The following is a 23349-nucleotide window of genomic DNA, read 5'->3' on the forward strand; positions in this document are numbered from 1 at the left end:
ATTGCAACATATATTTTTTGCTCCTAAACTCTGAGGGCATGCTTGTAGGTAAGAGAGAAAAGTGCATTATATGCTGAGACAACTCATCACACTTGAAAACGGAAGAGGAATACTTTTCCGTTACATATAATTGTTATATTTGTTGTAAGCCGCATTAGAAATGTACGTAGTTATCTTTCGTGAAATATAAGGCATCAGTACGCAGTTACAGTCTCAGTCTCTGAAGGCCTCTGAGATAAGAGACGGCGCAGCGTTAAGCCGTCGGCACACGGACCGTGCATCCGATCGCTGAGCGTTGAGCGTGCCGAATTTCTGACGTCATAGCGTGGAATAGTACGCTCGGTAGTCTTCTGAACGTGCCGAGCAATATCTGGCATGTCAGATATTCTGAGCGTGCGTCTGAGCGTTGACCAATGAGATGACACAACACCACCAACGTCACAAGCTCGCCGTCTCCCTTCAGTACAGAGCTGTGAGGCGCAATACTGGCATTCATTTCAAGCCTATATGTATAGATGCCGTTTCTAAGCACCAGCAAATTGAAAATTACTGCAAAACCCGTTGTTACCTGTGCGATTCGTTCCAATAAAATAATGAGAAACATCATATTCGTGGCAAAAGAATTATTGTAACTTGCGTATTATGAGAGCAGGCTATTTGAAGGCAACGACACACTGAAGTTCCACCCTAAACGCATTGTTCTTGGTACAATTTGTTATAATTAAATTTCAATCAGTAACATATCTACGATTAAAGTTATCAGCAAGGAGTCAAACCATATGAATAGATTCAAGAGTCGTAATGTTGCTTTAGCGTAATGAGTAGCGTCACTGTCCAACACTAAAATGTTACGTGGGGCGATGGTTCGCGTCTTCACACCTCCAAATCTTTTTCCCAACATTCGCGTTTTTATTAGGTACTGATACTTTATTATTAGTTTAATATAAGTATATACTATAAACTTGATGTTATGTAAATATAAGTTCACCTTTTTTGAGGGGTGACTGTTCGATTGGCTTAATCTTAAGGACAGCTTGCGCTACTTGTATAAAGATATTTTGCTCCTTTTTCTTTTATGCTTCGTAATTCACATGTTGCAGGGATTCTGCTACTGGGTAGGAACAGTGATCAAGTAAGACTGACCTTGGGGTTGTGCTAAAATGTGGAAATGAAATAATGTTTATCTTATGCGGAGAAGTATTTCAAATTTGTAACGCACTGTTTGTAATGGAAGTTTTATAAGCCTGTGTCCTTATTGATTGGACATGGTACTTTCCGTTTCGTGGACGATGGAGGAAATGTGCGTTTTAATAGAGCTAACGTGGGAATTTTACGCGCGACCGTTGAGTAAACAGTGTGATTTACGAACTAGAAACATCCCTCAACTGCCACTGGAGTGCGTTGCGATCGCGTATACCACGTTGGGGTCCACGTACCGTGTGCACAAGTCGCATGGTTCCTGAGCGTTCAGCAGCACGTTGAACTTGGCACGCTCAACGTTAACGTTCCCCAGCACGGTCCGTGTGCCGACGGCTTAAGCGTGTTAACCATGCAGAATGAGCTCCCAAGCAGAAACAAACAGGTTACGCCCGCTGCTGCAGCCGGCCGAAGTAGGAATAATCCGGTTCCCTGAACCGGTGCCAGGAGAAATGGCTCTGAGCACTATGGGTCTCAACTGCTGAGGTCATTAGTCCCCTAGAACTTAGAACTAGTTAAACCTAACTAACCTAAGGACATCATACACATCCATGCCCGAGGCAGGATTCGAACCTGCGACCGTAGCGGTCTTGCGGTTCCAGACTGCAGCGCCTTTAACCGCACGGCCACCTCGGCCGGCCGTGCCAGGAGAATACTGACGTGATACACTCCTTCGGTAGCTCAGTTGGTAGAGCGGTGGACTGTAGTTGGAGTTGTGGCAGATATCCATAGGTCGCTGGTTCAAATCCGGCCCGAAGGAATATTTTTAAAAAGTCTAGTAGCATTCCCCCGGCATTATGAAATAAAGCACAACTACTGTGAAACCTACGTGGCCATCAACCTTACTTCTGAAACTTGTACAATTGTAGAACAATATTCTGGGAAACAATGGGGGTGAATAAAAGATTAGTTTTTGGTTGCAGACAAGAGAAACAATTGTGATTTAGCACTTAGACACGCGGTTAATATATCCCTAAGACATTTGTGGACATAGAGAACTCTGTCGACAGCATACAGTGTCATAAGAGAGGAGATGGAATAGGATGTTCAAAATTCGGTGTCGAATTAGGGTAAAGTTTACAGATACAACGTGTTGTGTTGGCTGAAGAGCCAACACCGTGTTAGGAATGGAGGCCGAAACGCACGCGTCTTAGCTCACGCAGGCTGGGTTGAGGAGGGAAGAACTATACTGACGTGAGGTCTGGAACATGACAAGGAGTGAGAATTCAGAAAGCGGACGTAATTAGTTTCATACTTAACTTTAATCCATTAGTGATGAACGTCGCTCTTGACGGTACCTGATTCACAATATCAATATCAATAGTAACTGAATATGGCGCCTTGCTAGGTCGTAGCAAATGGCGTAGCTGAAGGCTGTGCTAAACTGTCGTCTTTGCAAATGAGAGCGTATGTAGACAGTGAACCATCGCTAGCAAAGTCGGTTGTACAACTGGGGCGAGTGCTAGGGAGTCTCTAGACTAGACCTGCCGTGTGGCGGCGCTCGGTCTGCAATCACTGATAGGGCGACACGCGGGTCCGACGTATACTACCGGATCGCTGCCGATTTAAAGGCTACCACCTAGCAAGTGTGGTGTCTGGCGGTGACACCACACAACGGTGGAAAATAAGAAAAAAAAAGATTTCATGTAACAGACGATGTGAAGCCAAATTTTAGCTTATTGCCAGTGTACCTTGCTGGAAGTACTAGGTGAACGGATATCAGTGCTGGATGTCGCAGAACACACAGTCATTCTGCACGAGTATAAGGAAGACTTAGGGATAATACTAAATAGAAAGAGCTATTTGCACAGAATTATGCTCAAGGATAAAAAAACTAAGATGAAAAGGATTAAAAGAAGTAGAATGTGAAAACTCGACGAAAAATGGAGAAAGCACAGTAGTAAAAAGTTGACAGTACATCCGTCGTAGTTGCAACTGATAAAAGGCATCTATGTAACTAAATCAAATCGCAAAAAAGTATAGTTTTGAATCTGCCACCAATTCATAGTGCCTTCCCAGCCCGCGTATCGATACAGATACGCGTCAGAGATCTACAGGCTGTGTTGCTATTGGGTGATTGGGTCGTGCCGGTATCAAGATAGGGCCGGTCATATGTAAGTCAACTATGGTGACTGCATGGGGGTTGGCGTGATCACTTTGCCCGACGGCCAGTATGTTTGTTTCGCTGACACTCGTACATCGACAGCATTGTTTGCGATGGTGCCAAGAGTATAGGGTCTGGACCAACGAGGAGTGGTCCCTGATAAGAGCAGTTTCATTCTGAATAGTGCTTCTGGACTTACCCCCATATGGTTAAGAGGTGTGAACACGTAATGCGCTATGAGCATTATCTAACATGATCGTTTTGGTGGTCCAAGTGTTATGATGTTGGGAGGTATATTCTCGCTTGAGTGTACTGATCTCCAAATGTTTGAACATGGTAGACTCAGCGGTCAGTATTATCATGACATTGTACTCCTTCCACATGTGCGTCTTTTCAGTGGTGTGTTCGGCCCTGATTTCATGTTTAAGACAGACAATGCGCAACCGCATCACGCAGAGCCAGTGAAGGAGCTCTTGGAACGAGAGGATATTCAATGACTGCACTGGTCTGCCCGTTACCACCACTCAAATCCCATAGCACACATATGGGATTGCAGCACATCAACATGCACCAACGACGACCCAGCAGTTGCCAATCACATTGTTGGAACCCCTACCACAATAACTTCCTACCTACCTTGTAGCCAGCATCGGTGCACATTACATAGCGTGCATTGCTGTATTAGGTGATCATAGATAATACAGGGTGATTCAAAAAGAATACCACAACTTTAAAAATGTGTATTTAATGAAAGAAACATAATATAACCTTCTGTTATACATCATTACAAAGAGTATTTAAAAAGGTTTTTTTTCACTCAAAAACAAGTTCAGAGATGTTCAATATGGCCCCCTCCAGACACTCGAGCAATATCAACCCAATACTCCAACTCGTTCCACACTCTCTGTAGCATATCAGGCGTAACAGTTTGGATAGCTGCTGTTATTTCTCGTCTCAAATCATCAATGGTGGCTGGGAGATGTGGTCGAAACACCATATCCTTAACATACCCCAATAAGAAAAAATCGCAGGGGGTAAGATCAGGGCTTCTTGGAGGCCAGTGATGAAGTGCTCTGTCACGGGCTGCCTGGCGGCCGATCCATCGCCTCAGGTAGTTACGGACAGATAAGTGCCAATGTGGTTGATTATGGAATTTGCAGCTCTCTACTAGCTCTGCCAGTCGATTTTCCTGGGCTGTGAACAAATGCTTGCTGGATGCGTGCTACATTTTCATCACTCGTTCTCGGCCATCCAGAACTTTTCCCTTTGCACAAACACCCATTCTCTGTAAACTGTTTATACCAACGTTTAATACACCACCTATCAGGAGGTTTAACACCATACTTCGTTCGAAATGCACGCTGAACAACTGTCGTCGATTCACTTCTGCCGTACTCAATAACACAAAAGCTTTCTGTTGAGCGGTCGCCATCTTAGCATCAACTGACGCTGACGCCTAGTCAACAGCGCCTCAAGCGAACAAATGTACAACTAAATGAAACTTTATAGTTCCCTTAATTCGCCGACGGATAGTGCTTAGCTCTGCCTTTTGTCGTTGCAGAGTTTTAAATTCCTAAAGTTGTGGTATTCTTTTTGAATCACCCTGTATTACGAAACATATAACATCTTTCGTAATGCCCAGAGGTCCATCATAAATTGCGGTGACTTTAGTGTGATCATTGTCTTTGAATAGAAGTGTCATTTATGTTCGTGTCATTGAGTATGTTTTTCAGTTACCTTCTGCACTATACTGTAGATATACTTTCTGTATGGTCCAAGTTTCATCGAGTTGTGTTACTTGGCAGTGAAACATCAAGCGGAAGTTATGTTTGGCCTTAAGTTCCCGTGCATATTCTATGAAATACGACACGCTTACAAGCTCACATGTGGTACGTCTCGAGTAGTCATAGAAATCAAATGCTGCAACGATGTGCAATGCGGCGACACGGCGCACTTAAAGTTCGACTAGGCTGAAAGAGATGGAGGAGCCTGCTTGAGAATGCAGGAGAAGGTAACAAGTTGTTACAAAATAACATGAAAATGCAGGAGAAGGTAAGAAGTTGTTAAAAAATAACATAGTGTGTCCAGAAGTGATTCCCTAGTGATGCAAATGTCGCATTTCAGTACAGCACCTTTAAAACATTTACACTGGCACAACACTAACAATGTGCTTTTCCTCATTACATCCCTCAGTTTGTAACGTAGCTACAACAAATATGTAACGTAGCTACAGCCAATGTATCTATGTTAATCTGTGAAAATGGACTCGATAAGCAACCTGAGCTATCAGTAAACGGAATCTAACCTGCATAACACTGTGTACGTGCTGTATGAGTGTCAGTTTCACTGTCATTTAGGCCCTCACACAGATCGTTACACGAAAAACTTGAAACTAACATTTGGGTAAGTTATCTAAAAATGGTTCAAATGGCTCTGAGCACTATGAGACTCAACTTCTGAGGTCATTAGTCCCCTAGAACTTAGAACTACTTAAACCTATCTAACCTAAGGACATCACACACATCCATGCCCGAGGCAGGATTCGAACCTGCGACCGTAGCGGTCGCGCGGTTCCAGACTGAAGCGCCTAGAACCGCTCGGCCACCAGCGGCCGGCTAAGTTATCTAACTACGTATTTGAATATGAAAACCTAAAGGAACACATGAACCTGCAACAATGAATACCTAAGCTATTTGACTGCGTTTTTGAATAAGAATTTACAAATAATACAGAATCTGACTTGTGCAACGGAATTTACTGCATTAAAGTACATGACACGTTGTGGTGTGTCTGTGTCTCTGTTTTGGCCCTAAGTTTTGCACTCACCTCTTTTAGATGACTGCCTTTTTCCATGTGGTTTACAGCAATTCGCAGAAGCATGCACCAGCAGCGTATGGTCCTAAGAATTCTTAAAAGGACTTTTCTTGGGTCCTGTTAACTACTTCATAACTTGTGACAAGGGATTTCATAAATTAAGTCTATTTAAAACTTCAGATTCATCATGAACAAGCATTAATAATGACAATGACAAATGACATGTGTCAATAATGGCTGAGTGTCAGATTAACAAATTATTTCAATTTCAAAGTAAATTAACATTTAGTAATCACGGCATATTATTTAGACGATGAGAACAATTATTATTATTATTTGGAGAATAAGGAGGCTTTTTCACTGACAAGCGAAACATGGGATTACTGCAAACTCGGACCAACAATCACGAGCCTAACCCTGCAATTGTTCTTGCGCTATGCTTGCGAATTTTATCTTGAATTCCATTTTCAAGCGTAGTTAAGCCATCAAAATCTCTCCTGGCTATATAAATGATATCAGGCCTTGAGTGTGGTAACATCTGCCATCACCGACGTGAGGGCAGCGTGACACGTCTTCTGTCTCCGACACTGCTAATTCCACTCTCGCAGACAGACCTCGTCTCACAACAATGCTTAGAATAGTGCTCCCATGTTTCGCCCTCGAATTGTTACTATCGGTATCTGAGTGCTCACACAATGCAAAGAGTAGCGTTAAGTTGGCTATATCGTTTTCAATGTAATAGAGAGTTCTGACAAACTCCTTACAAGTTCACAACTTTTTCTTCAGTTGCTTTGTAGCACATTTAGAACCCGTCTGTGTCAGATATTTCAAAAATCTAGGAATGATTTGAGCTGCTTCACGGTCGCCCAAATTCTCTGGTGCAGCTACAAGTGTCAGAATTCTTCTTTTGGTTGCGTTTTTCAGGGTTCCGTACCTTGGTCGCTAAAAACGGAAACGTTATATGATCGCTTTGTTGCCCGTCTGTTTGTCAATCCGACGGTTAGGAGTCTTTTTCCTCAGGAACGGGCTGACGTCCAAAGTTTAAATATGTCTCACATTAAGGTCTATGGTCCGAAACCGGTTAAGGATTTTAAGCTTCTGAGTCAATTCAATAAAAAAGATACGGTCTTTTATGTCACATATTTTGATACTCGAAAACTCACTCATAAAACATATAGTGTGTTTCCATTCCACCTTTTGCAAAAAGCAAGGTTTCACAGTACAAGTAAAGGAAAAAAACGAAAATTGTTAATTTGTAATCATATCACACGAAAAATTTTTTTTGTAATTTTTTGTCTGCTTGTCTGTGTGTCTGTCCGTCTGTTAAGACTCCTTTTCTCTGTAACTGTTTGGTGTATCAAGTTCAAATTTTTGTCACTTTCTAAGATGCATGGTCCCTAGGTGGTGTAAACGTTGTAAAGTTCTACATCAATGTAATCAAAAGATACGGCCATTTATGTCACATATTTTGATACTGCAAAATCTCACTCATCAAAACCTGTAGGGTGCTTCCCATTGACCTACAATCATGAAATTTGGCAAGAAGCAAAGCTTCACAGCATAAGTAAAGGAAAAAAATCCGAAAAGTACTAATCTGTAATTATATCACATGAGAAAAATATTTTTTGTCATTTTTATCCATATGTCTGTCTGTCTGTTCGTATGTTAAGACTCCTTCTCTCTGGAATAGTTAGGCGTATCAAGTTAAAATTTGTGTCACGTACTAAGGCCTATGTTGGCGCCTTAAAAACTGTAAGCTTCCAGGTCAATGTAATCAAAAGATACTGCCATTTATGTCACATATTTTGATATTCGAAAAACTCACTCATCAAAACCTGTAGGGTGCTTTTCGTTGGCCTATAATCATGAAATTGGTAAGAAGCAAAGTTTCACAGTACAAGTGAAGGAAAAAATCTGAAAACTGTTGATTTTTAATTAATTTTATTGCACAAAAAATACCTTTTTTGACATTTTTTATCCGCCTGTCTGTCTGTCCGACTTTTAAGACCCATTTCTCTCATGAACGGTTAGAGCTGCCAAGTTGAAATTGATGTCAAATAGTAAAAATCTATGGTGCATCGTCTGTGAAAAACATTTAAGCTTTTAAGTCAATGCAGGAAAAAGATACACCCATTTATGTCACATGTTTTCATACTCGCAAATTCACTGATCAAAATGAACAGGATGCTACCCGTTGACCTAGAATCATGAAATTCGGCAAGAATCAAGGTTTCACAGTACAAGTAATGCGAATATTTGCAACTTGTTAAACTGTAATTATATCACATAAAATCATCTTTTGCGATTTGAACATGCATTGCATTCATCATCCGTCAAAAGCATTATAGAAGAACATTACTTCACGCAAACATAAAATGTAAGTTGTGGTAATGTTTTAGTAAGTAAATGAAAAATGTTTAATTGAATAATCTCCATCTACATATCTAAACTGAAGTCCCCTGCTCGCTTTCTTCTGTATGGCCGGGCTAGTCTGAGAAACTACTCTAGAGATTTCGATACGGTCTTGCAATACCAGTATCGATATCGGTAACAGGCAAAAATCTTTCAGATCCTCGAGTCCCACGATGGAAGAACTATATATATGAGGGAGTGCCCAAAAGAAACCGAGCTTTTTTAAACTTATTTATTGTTATTTTAAGCACAACCCTTCAGTCCCCTTCAAACTAGTCCCCACTTGCACTAACAAACCAAAGAAGAATAGGCCGTAAACAGACGAGTAGGATATCGCACAAAACACATTGACTTTGGCCAAATCTCGTACATGTTCAGTGTGTGCATGTCGGTTCTGTAGGCCACAAAGTCGAAGATTATGTTTGTTTCCTTTTCCACGAAGTTGGAAAGCCACTTTATCACTGAACATGATGCGTTGTGCGAACATGTTATCATTGTCAGTAGCATTCAGAGGCTCGTCAGAAAATACCACGTGCTTGCGTTTGTCGTTATGACGTAGAGCCTGTAACAGCTATAACTTGTACGGCTTCGTAACCAAGCGACGTCTCAAAACAGACCAAGTTGTTGTTGTAGGCAGTTGTAATTCCCCATTAGCACGACTAGTTGATTTTGCAGGACTATGTTGAAAAGTAGTTTGAATTCGTGTGAATTTTCGTTGGAAACACGTTGGCGGCCAGGACTTCCCTTTAGGTATACATCTTGTGTCTACAATCTGTCGATACCTTCTGCGGATGTTCCACACATTCGGAGGATCAGTTTGATAAGTCATGCTGAAACGTCTTTGCACTGTAATCACGAATTGCATTTCGCAGTTTCGAGGACACAAAATTATTTCCACTGCGGAGCAGCCATTTTCCAGCATGTAACGGCAACCAGGCAAACATACTTTTCAATACTTCTAATACGTATGTTCTTTTTGAAACACCCTGTATAGCAAATACTAAATCCAGAGAGTCAGAATTTGGACCTGTCGTCGGCGCCATATCTCACGTAACTTCAAAAGTTATACGGGAAGTGCCCCATTATTTTTGATGTCCATAGCAGTATAATGTTGTTTTTAATGACAGTACGGCTACTCATCCATTTAATCATAAAATGCTCTCTCTTTTGTTTTCGTCCTTATATTTCACCTGTGACATGTTCATCAATTACAGTCGAAATCGTGATCATTCCATTATGTACATTTATTGTTTTCAATTGCCTCAACGATTTTCCAGCCACAAACATTTCGACCCTCTTGCACATATTTATGCTTATCACATTTCTCTGGGAAACTTGAGCTTGTCGGATGGGGAGGCAGAAGGACGAACCCACAAAACAGGTAACGGGTGCAGCTGATTGCCACATTTGCAATTCGCATGCCCACGCTGTGGCTTATTAGGGACGTGACTGATGATGATCAATAAAACTGTGATGGATGGCGGCTTGGATGCGCCACGTGGGCCACTGCTCTGGTAAGCAGCGAGATAACCGGAGCACATTTCGTGTACCACTCGCTGCTTTCAAATGGCGCTCAACGTTAGCTGAGTGGCTGGCAGTTTACAGCGAGCCATTTTGTTTTCGTAGCCTCGAGTGTATCCACAACTGAGTGAAAGCACAAACTCTTTCCTTGTATCTGGTTGTTTATGGTGTTATTTTAGGGATAGAACTTCTAATAACTGGTTGGCTATTTGTGGCCTTCTCTAGGAAAACTCTAAGTTGCGACATGTATTTATGTAATTTCCGGTGGCAAAGAGACGACAGTAATTTCAGCAACAACAACTTGGAAATAGTCAAGTCAAAAAACACTGGAGAAAGAGAACTGTCTATCTGAAAATTTTAGAAGGCGCTTAGTAAGTGTGAGTGTCATTACTGTGTTCTGCAAACATAAGAAATCTTAATTCGCTTATTGCTAGAATTGAGGTAGTTTTAGTGGCTCAATAATATCAAAATTTTGAATCGCCTGGTACGGGTATGGAGGGTACGATATTTTCAGTGATCATTATTTGGTTGTGGCCAAAACAGCACAACTAACAAAATGGAAGACCTCAAGTGCTCATCGCTTACAAACAAACAAAAATCGATTTTAAAGTAAGATGTTCAAAGTTCCTTCAACTTCAAAAAAAATGTTCAAATGTGTGTGAAATCTTACGGGACTTAACTGCTAAGGTCATCAGTCCCTAAGCTTACACGCTACTTAACCTAAATTATCCTAAGGACAAACACACACACCCATGCCCGAAGGAGGACTCGAACCTCCGCCGGGACCAGCCCCACAGTCCATGACTGCAGCGCCTAAGACCGCTCGGCTAGTGCCGCGCGGCTGCTTCAACTTCAAATCTTTACCAAGAAAGATTGAATTATTATGTATTAAACGTAGTTATGCCCAAAATGATATAGACTTAGAATGGAAAAACATGAAATAGCCCTGCTTTGTAAATAAAGTAGCAGGTAAAGCCGTAGAGAAGCAGTCTAAATGCCGAAGGAAAAAAGTACTTAAAATTTGGAATGAATAAACTGAAGAAATAGTTAAAGAAAAAGAAAGATCATCCAAATGTTTTTCTACAATCCCTCAATGAACAAACAGGAGAAAATTCCAGACGGATGAGAATAAAAAGCAAAATCATCTATAAGAAAGGCTCATCGAGATAGCTAGGATGTACGAGGGGCGTTCAGTAAGTAATGCAACATATTTTTTTCTGACAGCAGGTTAGGTTTATTCAGGATTCCAATGCGCCATATTGTTCCCCACTCTTTGGGCTAAGAACCCCATTTTTCAACAGAGTCTCCTTACAATACGCCGCCCTGACGCCACCTCACTGGGAGGACCTGTATGCCCGCAGGGTACCACTCCCCTGGTCGAAGTCGGAGCCAACGGCTTGCTGCATCTGTAACCTCTCCATCATGGACGTGCTGCTTCTCGCAGAGTGCGTCCTTCATTGAGCAAAACGGATGGAAGTCGGAAGGTGCCAGATCCAGGCTTTAGGGTGGAAGAGGAAGAACAGTCCAAAGAAGTCGTGAGCTCTCTCGGGTGTGCAGACTTGTTCAAAAACATGATCAAATGTGTGTGAAATCTTACGGGACTTAGCTGCTAAGGTCATTAGTCCCTAAGCTTACACACTACTTAACCTAAATTATCCTAACGACAAACACAAACACCCATGCCCGAGGGAGGACTCGAACAGCCGCACAGTCCACGACTGCAGCGCCTGAGATCGCTCGGCTAATCCCGCACGGCTTGCAGACTTGTGTGAGATCTTGCGCTGTCATGGAGAAGGAGAAGTTCGTTTGCATTTCTCTGGCCACAGATACGCTGAAGTCGTTTCTTCAATTTCCTGAGGGTAGCACACAATATTCGTCAGTGTTTATCGTTGAACTATGAGGGATAAATCAAACAGAACAGCCCCTTCAGTGTCTGGGGGGGGGGGGGGTAGAACTGGTTTGGCGCCAGTGCCAGTGCATGGATTTCCAGTTCGAAGAGATAAACCCATGTTTCCCTGCCTGCGACGATAGCGACAAAAATTTCACGGTCAGCCTCGTAACTTGCAAACGTTTCCTCACAGATGGTCCTTCGTTGCTGTTTATGGTCTTCTGTTAGGCGACTAGCAAGCCAATGGGCACACACCTTTGAGTAACTCAGTTGGTGAACGAGTGTGTCAGCACTACCAACAGAGATGTCCCGTTGAGCAGCGAGGTGTTTGATTTTGATCCATCGATCATCTTGTCCGCACTTTCCAACACTGCAGTAGTCACACCTGTGTGCGACCGACCGGCACGTGGCAGATCAGATAGGTTTGCCGTACCTTCTTGCGATGAAGGCAGACGCCTCGCCCAGCGACTCACCGTGCTTTTCTTTACTGACAAGTCTGCGCAGACATTCTGCAAGCCCCTATGAGCATCTGCGATGCTCTGGTTTTCAACCAAAGGTAACTCATTGGCAGCTCTCTGCTTGGAACGCAGCTCCGTTATGGACGCCAGATAGAAGGCCGCCACCTATGGGATCTTCATGAAACTATAGGAGCTGAAGCGAGAATATTCCAAGTTCTCCCACAGCAAACTCCGCATTTTTTTCAACAGAAATCGGCCGAGAAAAATTATATTGCATTACATTTAGAAATTCTTCCAATCCATATGTGGCATACAGCAAACCAGTGCTTAACAGTATTGGTTAAAAACAGTCTTGGTCGCAATTTTAGTTTTTTATTTTTCTACGACGCGTTTCGCCTCATTTAGGCATCTTCAGGTTATCTACATAGAAAACAGAGAACAAATACAATTATTTAAGAATTGCGATAGCGTTGTGCAGACTTAGATAACCTATAAGTATGTATAAACAGATCAAATATTGAAAGATCAAATACCTTAATTTCTAGTTTTCACTGAGTTTAACGAAGGCAATGTTGGCCTGATATATTCGACGATACCCTTCGGCTACACTGACTAAAGGATTCTTCTAAGAAATACCAAATTAAGGTATTTGCTCTTTCAGTATTTGATCTGTTTATACATGCTTATAGCTTATCCAAGTCTGCACAACGCGATCGCGATTCTTAAATAGATGTATTTGTTCTCTGTTTTCTATGTAAATAACCTGAAGATGCCTAAATAAGGCGAAACGCGTCGTTGAAAAATAAAAAACTAAAATTGCAACCAAGACTGTTTTTAGCCAATACTTCATTACATTTTGATCGCCCCTTGTATATGGTAGACATGATTTCCCTTTCAAAAAAAAAAATTAGACCCTTAATTAGATCTGAGAAAGATGTAAGATCAGTAAATGTAATAAGACACGAACAACGGACAAAACATTACAAGAATCTGTTGTAAAATCCAAAGCAAGTAATCATTATCAAAATGTAACTGACAGCGTTAATACAGATATTATTACCTTACAGGAAATGGAGAATGCAATTAAAAAACAAAAATACAAGAACTGCCCAGATCCTGCTGTAACTGATATGCAGTTGATCAAGCATGGTGAATTATTACATAACTTCAGAATTTTACATCTGATCATTATCTGTTGACTGAACACTAAAATTTCAAAGCAAAAGTGTTGCCACTGATTTAAAAAGCAGCTCGCAGCAAAACATCAGATTATACAGCTCTCACATTGTCTATAAAATATATTTAGAGGTGTTAAATAACGGATTAAAGATTATTACAGAAGTTTTAGTTCTAAAAGGAAAAGATGCTTCATACTGTAAGGGTAAATTTATGTAACGATGATACACTGAAGTGACAGTTGTTATAGGATATCTCCTAATATCGTATCGGACGTCCTTTTGCCAGACATTATGCAACATCTCGACGTGTCATGGACTCAACAAGTCTATGGAAGTTCCCTGCGGAAATATTGAGCCATGCTGCCTCTATAGCCGTCCACAATTGCGAAAGTGTTGCCGGTGCAGGATTTTGTGCACGAACTGAACTCTCGATTAAGTCCCATAAATGATCGATGGGATTCATGTCGGGCGGTCTGGGTGACCAAATCGTTCACTTGAATCGTCCAGAATGTTCTTCAAATCAGTAGCGAACAATTGTGGCCCAGCGACATTGAGCATTATCATCCATAAAAATTCAGTCGTTGTTTGGGGACCTGAAGTCCATCAACGGCTGCAAATAGTCTCCAAGAAGCCGAACATAACCATTTCCAGTCAATGATTGGTTCAGTTGGACCAGAGGACCCAGACCGTTCCACGTAAACACAGCCCACACCACTAGGGAGCCAGTACCAGCTTCCACAGTGCCTTGTTGATTACTTGCCTCCATGGCTTCGTGGGGTGTACGTCACACTGTTACCAACTGAAATCGCGTTTCATCTGACGAGGTCACAGTTTTCCATCTAGGGTCCAACCGATATGGTCACAAGCCCAGGAGAAGCGCTGCCGGAAATGTCGTGCTGATAGCAGAGACAACGGCCTCGGTCGTCTGCTGCCATAGCTCATTAACGCCAAATTTCGCCGCATATCTTAACGGATAAGTTCGTTGCACGTCCCACATTGATTTCTGCGGGTATTTCACGCAGTATTACTTGTCTGTTAGCAATGGCAACTGTACGAAGATGCCACTGCTCTCGGCCGTTAAGTTGTACGTGGTGAAAGATATTGCCTGAATCTGGTGTTCTCGGCATACTCTTGACACTCCGGACCTCGGAATACTGAATTCCCTGATGACTTCCGAAACAGAATGTCCCACGCGTCTAGCTCAGTGAACTCAAAGAAGCTAATCTGGAGGCAGCACTGTGTTAAGAAGTCCTGACGCTCGACATCTTTGGCCGCCATGTTCCTGAACGTATATCTGTCTCTCTCTATCCAACTGTCAGTATACAGCTGTTCCGCAAGAAGACGAGTAAAATTTTATTTTACCATTATTATGGGCACAAAACCTCGCATTTTATCTGAATTTTGTATTTTTGACATTCCTGACTGCTCAACCTGGCAATTATTTGAGCAGGAAGCATTAAATACCTACAGAAAATAAAGAATAGTAGCCTACTGTTTAAAAATATCCTCTTCACATTACCAGCTGAAAAACTGTAAAGCAAAACTTCCTTCAAGACACAGCAATTCTGTAATTTGATTGTAACTATTATTACATGTTTTGTTAAAAGTAAGACGACCTTCTTTCGAAATAAAATGCACTATGTAGGGAGTGGGTGAGGCTAGTACAGACAGTTTTTATATTTCACGATTTATCTCGAAACAGTTGAGGCAGATTTTTAATATTTAATGTATTTCGATAAACCGGTTTTCATACTAAAAGAATCATTAAAGTGATTCTATGTTTCTTCAATAGTTTGATCACCAAATGGAAAAATCCAAACAAATGCAATCTGTCCACATTTACTCCATTGTAAAGTGTCGCCATTAACTGAAATGGCATGGGGTAAAAGTGGACACCGTTTTTTCATATATAAATAAGACCAGTTTTCCCAAAACAAAAAGATTAATCAATTAAAATTATTTTGTGTCCACTTTTACTATCCCCATTCTCCCGTACTTAAACAAAAGTTTCGGAATAATAAAACTTCTGATACTTTGATCTAGTTTTTGTGGAAAGGTTGAAAAAAAACTTAAAAGTAAATAATTTTCACTTCAACATTAATTTGTATTTTTCATTTACATTAGACATTTGAAAACAAAATAATTTTTGTCAGCTTCTGTCGAACAGATCAGTTTTTTCCATTGACCTTATTTGTTACATTTTTTGCATTTGCTCTTAATCTAACTCCAATATATATTGAAGCAATATCTTTAATACGTTTTGTTTCGTGCATGTCCTCTAGGTCAAGTGCAGAATTTACAGAATGTGAATTAGGTCCAAAAATGTTTTTTTCATTAATAGAAAAATGGTGTGACACTGAATTTACGAAATGGGAATAAACCTTACCCAAATCTTCCACATTTGTAAACATACGAAACTTCTTCTCTCAATAAAGAATAATTTTGTAAACTTCTTCAGAAGCAAACGTAAGTTTTCCCCTAGAAACCTGCTGAGTAAAAGCAGTTGGGTCAGACAAAGGGTTCTTACAATATGTGTTGTCACTTATTTTGTCATTATCAAAAATTAACAAACTAGCACACTCACAACACTTCAAACCCTTTAACAGTTTTTAACTACAAATCCTGCTATGTAATACAAAATATTATTAACACAATTACTGAGGTTTACATCATTCAGTCTACTACAATAATCTAAACACTGTCTCAGTGAAGCATCATTTACATTCATATTTTCTGTTTGAACAAAGCGGTACCTAAAGTGAGCAACCAAGCTCACAAGACAGATGAGATTCAAGATCTGATGGAGTTTGGATGGGGCAAACTAAATAGTGATCTAACATATCTATATGCTTTAGGTGAATAACAATGCAGTGTCAGAGCGAACTGTTTTACAATATCTGAGTATCTTCTAGCTTGTTTGTAACACAAGTAGTTTTTCAATTCGTTAACTATGAAGTCCAGAGGAAAGCCACTAAAATTAAATTTTAAATGTTCTCTACATCACTGTTCAGGTGTCCTTTTCTTTTTAAGTCCATTGATCAGCTGTGCCACTGTCGAAATCTTTTTGTTTCGTCGGCCTGCAGCCGTCTGCAATCTTCTTTCTTCGATTTGTTTTTGTTGGTGAAGGGAGGTTTGCCTGAATTCCTTTATTTTCAGCAAATACTTCAGGAAACTTTTCCAGTTGTACGCCAGCGTGATTTACATCCTGCAAGAAAGGAGGTCGTTGTAATTTTGCATACGCGACAACAGTTCAAAATTATAAAATCTTCATTATATAGGCCTATTGACGTTTATTTTGTTTTGGCCTATACAATTATAATTCAAAGTTTGTAATATATTCCACGTACTTGAGCACTAGCAGGTTCTCTACGAACCGATCGTCTCTTAACAGTCTTAATTATGCTCTTGGCCTCACTTGATAGCAATTTTCGGTAAAGTGTCTGCTGCGTATAGTACTGTGCGCAGCAGGTGACCACTTGTCTCTACGAATTGCTTGCACCCATAATTTCAGAATTTCAGCACGAGAAAGTGGAAACCTGCATAAACAAGAGGCAAATACAGAACTGAATCCAAGAAATATCGTCTGCAGTAGTGCAATTTATACATGAAATACAGTGCGGCAGAAACATTAGTTCTGAACAAAAACATAACTTACCTATGAAACTGAACTCCACTGCATTTCCTCCGGAGTTCTTTACAACCCTAAGCTACACAATATTTCACCATTATAGCTTCACAAACTTAATAAATCGCTCACGAATGAATGATTATCAAACAACAGAAAGCACAAAACAACATGACCTATACGTACTGAGTTGCCAACCCAACAAAAATTGATCGTCACGATTTCCAAGGGTCCAAAGCACAGCACTTGTGTATCCTGTTTTTATTGAGATCACTGGTCTAGCTCCAACTAATATACCACGTTCAAGTGTTAAATCTCGTCGTGCGGCGATAATCACGTCGGAAACCTTTCCCCAGAAATCACCTTGTGTATGCGATACTGTCGCTATCTGTGTATGTGCATGTCACTCTCCCACAATTTCAGTCTCCTCAGTATATATGTACTGTGCGAGAAATAGTGCGTAAAAGAAGAGAATTTAATTTACAAGCCTACCGGTATTTTACAGATTAGAGAGAGCTCAAGGGAAGTTACGGTAAAACGTGGATACCCAAATCACTTAAGAAATTACATCAAGATTCTGTGCAATGGATCTTATACTAGACACCCATAACCACACAGAGGAAAAGATGTTCATGAGCTAAGGTGTGAGACAAGAGTGTACTTCATCGCCTACTCTTTTTATTTTTATATATACGATGCCATCCGAAATGAAAAGACTGTAATGGATCCATAGAAACAAGAATAAATACGTGATTCTTCAGTTTCTCCCGGCGCATTTGTTGCTCGAACACTCCACGGGTATACTGCCGGTTCATAGTGTCCAACGGGCACAATATTTCGGCGATCAGACATGTCGCCGTCAGGTGCGCTGACGAACTGAGCTCCTGAGGGCGGACGGCCGATTTCAATCCCCTCCCCCCGAGGGCCGCTCTCTTCGCCGTCCGCGCCCAGGCGCCGGCGGTCGCGAAGACGTGGGCGTCGGAATCTGTCTTAGCGTCGATGTGCTTGCTACGTCCACCCTGGTCGCCAGTTCGTACTTCTTGCTGAGAGTCTTCCTAATTACATTCAAAGCCGGGTCCCAAGCCTTGCTGAGATTGTAGCCGCAATCTCGGTTGATAAGATCTTTCCTGGTGCGAATTTCGATAGCCTCCATTATAACGCTGTCCCAATATTTAGATGTATGAGCCAGAATCTTGGTACGCTCATAATCTATCTCGTGTTTCTCGGACAAACAGTGCTCTGCTACCGCCGACTTATTTGGATATTTCAGTCGAGTGTGCCTTTGATGTTCTCGGCAACGATCTTCGATGGTGCGTACTGTTTGTCCGATATAAATCTTCCCACATTCACAGGGAATTTGGTATATGCCGGCCTTCCTCAAACCGAGGTCATCTTCCACACTTCCCAGTAACGCCCGTGTTTTATTGGGCAGGCAAAAGACGGTTCTAACTCGGTGTTTCTTTAATATACGGCCGATTTTCCCCGATAGTGCGCCATTGTACGGAATAAAGGCAGTGGCTACCTCTTCTTCCTTGACTTCGTCCGTATCCACAGGTTGTGCTGTGGTGGTGGGACGGAGAGCGCGTCTAATCTGCCATTTCGAGTACCCGTTTTTTCGGAACACGGCTTTGAGGTGTTCCAATTCCTGGGGCAGATTCTCTGCTTCTTAGATGCTGCGCGCACTGTGTACTAGTGTTTTTAGTACTCCATTCCTCTGAGAAGGATGGTGGCAGCTGTCTGCATGCAGGTACAGGTCAGTGTGCGTTTGCTTCCTGTACACACCGTGGCTCAGGGTACCATCAGCTCTTCTCTTGACCATGACGTCCAGGAATGGCAATCTTCCTTCTGCTTCGGTCTCCATAGTGAATTTGATGTTTGGATGTATGGAGTTTAGGTGTGTAAGGAAATCCAGGAGCTAGTCCCTACCATGGGGCCAGATGACGAACGTGTCATCGACACAGCGGAAGAAACAAGTAGGTTTCCAATTGGATGACGTCAGGGCTTCCTTCTCGAAGTACTCCATGTACAAATTCACGGCCACTGGCGAGAGTGGGCTGGCCATTGCGACTCCATCAGTTTTCTCATAGTACTCCCCATTAAACAGAAAATACGTTGAGGTCAAGACGTGTCTAAAGAGTTCGGTGGTCTTCTAGTCAAATTTCTGCCCAATAAGTTCGACTGACTCTCGTAGAGGCACCCTGGTGAATAGTGAAACCACGTCGAAGCTCACTAGGATATCAGTGTCTTTCAGTGTGAAGTTGTCGAGACGTTTCACGAAATCCACGGAATTACGGATATGATGAGGGCATTTACCTACATAGGGGCTGAGAGAGCGGCCCGCAGGGGAAGGGGAATGAAATCGGTTCGAGTCCTCCCTCGGGCATGTGTGTGTGTATGTGTGTGTGTGTGTGTGTGTGTGTGTGTTGTTGTTCTTGGCATAAGTTAGTTTAAGTAGTGTGTAAGTCTAGGGACCGATGACCTCCGCAGTTTTGTCCCTTAGGAATTCACACACATTTTTTTCTCACTACTCTGAAGTCGATAGTTGAAGGCCCTCCCGCAACTGAGTAGGCACGTTCAGAAAGAATCCGAGATCCGACCACTGGTTTGAAAAAAGCACGCCGCTAAAAGTTTATATACCGGCTCCAATTGGTTCCTAGCAGGTTATGCCGATAACCTGCACTAAAACAGAGCATGAATCCTATTCACAGTCGATTGGAAAACAGTGACACCAGAACACCACACCTAAATTTCCACGGAAGCGAGTATAATTTGTTGGCTTCAATAAGAACTTCATCAAACCCGTTTCGTTCAGCTAGTTACTTCGCTCCATAAGCTAATATGAGATATCTGTCTACTGAGCGACTGCATTTTTGCCAAACGGCAACAGTTGCCTAGAAAACCCGAAAGATTCAATGCAAAATCCAAGCCCGCGGACGGGGCTCGACTTTCGCAATCTACCAGTTTCTCGTACTGCAAGAAATAACTCGGCTGGTTATGATGGCTCGTCTTCTCGCGGACTTCTTAAGCACTTTATGAATACAACCACCCCCCCGTCCCCCCTCCCACCGGATACACAACGTCCACACACTAAGGGAGTTGCCGATCGTATACTCAATTTTGACAGCTTCAAAATCACTCTAAGAAATTGTTTAACATTTAGGCCTCCCAACCAACCAGAATGTGGAAAAGAATGCTGTACGTAGTATGAGCTTTTCATAGTGGCGAAGATGTTCCTTATACAACTAAAGACTGAGCATACATTTATCATGTACTGACTGCCATTTATGAAAGAGGACGTGCTGAAAAGTAATACCTTCGAATTTTTTATGTGAAAATACTTAAAGCTTTTAAATAAAATAAATGTTATTAACACTCTACATCTTTATTCTTCATTGTCTCTGTAGTGACGTAACAAGACTGTTACGCCACTTGAGGTAGCCGATTGAAAGAAAGGCACGCGTACACACACGCCGACTGGCGTCAATTCTGGAACAGGATAACTATTGAATGGTAGCAAGAAAAGTACGTAGCTGATTTATACTTAACTTTTATTATGTGATGAATACAGCGTTCTTCTTGAGACATTTATACTATAACTCTCAAAGTAGGTAAGGCTAATGGCGCCTTGCTAGGTCGTAGCCATGGACTTAGCAGAAGGCTATTCTAACTGTCTCTCGGCAAATGAGAGGAAGGCTTCGTCCGTATTGTCTCTAGCAATGTCGACGTACAACTGGGGCGAGTGCTTGTTCGTATCACGAGACCTCCCTTGTGGTGGCGCTAGGTCTGCGATCACACAGTGGCGACACGCGGGTCCGACATGTACTAAATGGACCGCGGCCGATTTAATCTACCACCTAGCAAGTGTGGTGTCTGGCGGTGACACCACATTCCTCCCCCGCAAATCGGCGAACGGTCGTGAGATAAGGCTTCCGCCCGCCGTGGGGAGGACCCCATGTTGACGTATGCGATGAGGTGGGGAGCCTAACAACAGGCGAGGCTGTGCCACCCGCACCCGGCCATTCGGTCCGAGGGGAGCTAGGAAACGCCTGAAAACCTAGTCCAGGGTGCACGTCAACATGCGGTGTATGCGCCCGTAATGAGACAGGAGGGGCCGAAGGGTCGACCTCCATTGCGTCGGGATAGCCGACGCGCGATGACGTCATGTGGTCCGGAGCGGGCAAGAGTTCCATGGCGGAAGACAGCTGGTCACGGGAAGCGATCGGCGGCGCGTGACCCTGGGAGGCGCATGGCGGCTGCAGCGAAGCGTCGAATGCGGGCGGCGCCGGCGGGAGAACAGGCGGCGGCGGCGGCGGCGGCTGCTGCGGCGGCGCGTCGTCATGGGGCAAAATGGAAGGCATCGTCGGTAACACCTGGGGATGAGGCGAGCCAGTAGATGGGTCCCCAGGGCGCTGACCGGACGGCACCGTCGCTGAAAGCAGACGGGAAGCGGCAGAACCCGTGCGACGACAGAGGCGCAGCTGATTGAGATGCCGACGCACCTCACCAGAGGCCCCCAAAACCAAATACATCGCGCGGCCGAGGCAGCGAAGAATGCGCCCTGTGAGCCAACGCCGTGAACCTCGATAGGTGCGATAAAATACAACGTCGCCAGGAGCACAAGCAGGAGTCTGCCGCTGCAAAGGAACCTGATGCGGCGGATGCAGCAAAGACTTCAAGGTGCGATGAGGACGACCATGGAGCAACTCAGCCGGCTAGCGACTATCTCGGGGCTGAGAGCGATACGAAGACAAAAAGAGCAACAACGCGTCCTCCCGAGAATGCGACTCTTTCAATTTCAACATCTGTGCCTTGAAAGTCCGGACCAATTGTTCAGCGGCACCGTTAGACTGAGGCGAAAACGGCGCGGATGTCAGATGTTGAATACCATTGGCCTGGCAGAAGGACTGAAATTCTGCGGACATGAATTGTGGGCCATTGTCGGAAACAATAGTCTGCGGAAGACCTTCAATGCAAAAGATAGCAGACAACGCTTGGATGGTGGCGGAGGACGTCGTGGAAGACATCCGGACAACAAAAGGAAAATTACTGAAGGCGTCGACCAGAACCAACCATCGAGCATTCCAGAATGGACCAGCAAAATCAATGTGCAAGCGTTGCCAAGGGGAAGTGGCTTTCGGCCATGCAAAGACTTTCCGCGGCGGTGCGGATTGTTGTTCGGCACACGCCATGCAAGAAGAACACATAGTCGTAATCGCAGCATCGATGCCGAACCAAGTACAGTGCTGACGAGCAAGTTGTTTCGTTCGCACTATACCCCAATGTCCTTGGTGAAGAAGCCGTAAAACAGAGGACTGTAACGAACGTGGGACCACGACTCGGGACTGATCATTATCAGAACGCAACAACAAAACACCACGTCGAACAAAAAGTCTCTCCTTGTGAGCAAAAAATCGGCGAACCAACGGATCCTCGATCCGAGACTTTGACAAAGGCCATTGCGTAGCAACAAAACGCAAAACAGTAGCAAGGACAGGGTCAGCAGCTGTGGCTGTAGCTACACGACGAAAATCAATCGGAAACGATTCGACCACTTCATCGGTTTCCGAATCAATGAACATGCAAGCAAGTTCGGAAGAATCGAATGCTTTATCCTCAGCAACAGGCAAACGGGACAACGCATCGGCGTTTCCGTGCTTAGCAGTGGACCGATACAAGATATCGTAGCGGTACTGCGAGAGGAAAATAGACCAGCGAATGAATTTCTGCGCTGTACGTGGAGGTACAGGCTTGGTCGGATGAAAAAGCGATGTCAAAGGTTTGTGGTCTGTGATGATGGTAAAGTGACGACCATACAAGAAATCATGGAACTTAGTAACACCAAACACGAGAGCCAAAGCTTCTTTCTCTATCTGTGAATAATTTCTTTGCGCAGACGAGAGCAATTTGGACGCAAAGGCAATAGGGCGATCATGGGAGCCAACTTTGTGCGCAAGCACAGCACCGATCCCGAAATCCGATGCCTCTACCATCAACAAAAGGGGTTTCTGGGGATCGAAAGGCGTGAGGCAAGTATTAGAAAGCAACGCCGATTTCAACTGGCGAAAGGCGCGTTCGCATTCCGTCGTCCAGACGAACGGAACACCTTTACGGCGTAAGCGATGAAGCGGAGCTGAAATGGAAGAGGCATTGCG

At 43.1% G+C, this 23349-nt stretch overlaps 1 non-coding gene across 1 annotated transcript; it reads left to right on the plus strand.

The window, feature by feature from the left end:
* The first annotated feature begins 1867 nt into the window (after positions 1 to 1867).
* On the plus strand, positions 1868 to 1957 carry Trnay-gua (transfer RNA tyrosine (anticodon GUA)). The gene is given in 2 exon segments: positions 1868 to 1904; positions 1922 to 1957. It is a non-coding gene; the product is annotated as a tRNA-Tyr (tRNA).
* Positions 1958 to 23349: the final 21392 nt, after the last annotated feature.

This window comes from Schistocerca serialis, chromosome 2 (assembly GCF_023864345.2).
Source record: "Schistocerca serialis cubense isolate TAMUIC-IGC-003099 chromosome 2, iqSchSeri2.2, whole genome shotgun sequence".
In the NCBI taxonomy this organism is placed as follows: domain Eukaryota; kingdom Metazoa; phylum Arthropoda; class Insecta; order Orthoptera; family Acrididae; genus Schistocerca; species Schistocerca serialis.